The sequence below is a fragment of the Chrysochloris asiatica genome, unplaced genomic scaffold (assembly GCF_000296735.1).
Source record: "Chrysochloris asiatica unplaced genomic scaffold, ChrAsi1.0 scaffold00168, whole genome shotgun sequence".
Lineage (NCBI taxonomy): Eukaryota > Metazoa > Chordata > Mammalia > Afrosoricida > Chrysochloridae > Chrysochloris > Chrysochloris asiatica.
The window spans coordinates 6,648,308-6,649,651 of record NW_006408686.1 but is presented as its reverse complement, the minus strand read 5'-3'; positions in this window follow the sequence as shown (position 1 = coordinate 6,649,651).

Sequence of the window (1,344 nt, the reverse complement as noted above, 5' to 3'; positions counted from 1 at the left end):
TCAGCAGTTCAAACCGTTCTTGGGGTCCAGTGCTTTATCCTACACCACCACACCAGGATTTCTTGATGTTAAGTGATGTCTGAACTCGTTCCTGTTAACTAGTACATGCTCATGATATTTCAAGTGGGGCTGATGTACCTGTGGGGGAGAAACACAATTAGGCAGAGAAAACAGTGTATGTTAAGAGGTGAGACAGGCTAAGAGAAACATTAAGTAGCCCAGGGACATGGGAGGAAATTGCCATTTTCAGTAGAGGGGTCTGGGAAGACCTCACGTAAGAGGAAACTTCTGAACAAACACTTGGAGGCAAGGAGTTGGTGAACAGTTGATGGAAAGGGCTGGAACCAGTTTCTTGTGTAAAAGGACCTGTGAAAATTAGTGTGGCTGGATCCTGGGGAGCCAGGAGGGAAATGGAGAGAGGTCAGAGGTGAGGGGCTGGGACCAATTTCCTTTGGCCTAGTGGACTTTGTGAGTGAAATGGAACCACCCACCGGAGGGATCTGATCTGACTGAGGTGTTCCTCAAGGTTCCTCTGGCTTACATCTGGGGGACACACTAGTGGGTGTGGGCCTGGAGCTGGGAGACCAGGCAAGCAAGAGACAAGCATTGGGGACAGAGAAGTTGGGGAATAGGCAAGTTCTGGGTCAATTTTGCAGACTAAAGACAGCACGTGTGCTGTTGTTGGTGTGAGAAAAAGAGCTTTTAAGGAGAAGGTCAAAGCTTGGCCTCAACAGCCAAAAGGCTGGAGTGTCATTAACAGAGATGGAGGCGAAATGGGTTCTCGGTAGATGGATTCAGGTGCTCATCAGACCTCCCTGTAACAGAGTATCTGGTAGATGTAAGAGCTTGGCTGGGAAAATGCTTAACTTCAGCTATAGACCCCTTCCTCCCAGACCCCATGAGTCCCAGGCCCACATCCCTGGATGCCCATGACCCATTGACGATTGGGTGAAACTCTCAGGCTCTGTTCCCCAAAGTGGCCCCAGAGAGTTCTTTCTGAAGATGGTGTTGTTGTTGTTGTTAGGTGCCATAAGTTGATACCGACTCATTGCGAGCCTATGCACAGCAGAACCAAACACTGCCGAGTCCTGGGCCAACCTCACGATTGTTGCCAGCTTGAGCCCATCAATGCTGCCACTTTGCCAATCCATCTCACTGGGGGTCTTCCTCTTTTTCTCTGACCCTCCACCTTAACAAATATGATATTCTTCTCCAGTGTCTGGTCCCTCCTGACAATAAGTCCGAAGTATGAGAGATGAAGTCTGGCCATCCTGGCCTCCAAGGAGCACTCTGGCTACACTTCTTCCAACACAGATCTGTTGGTTCTTTTGGCAGCCCATGGCA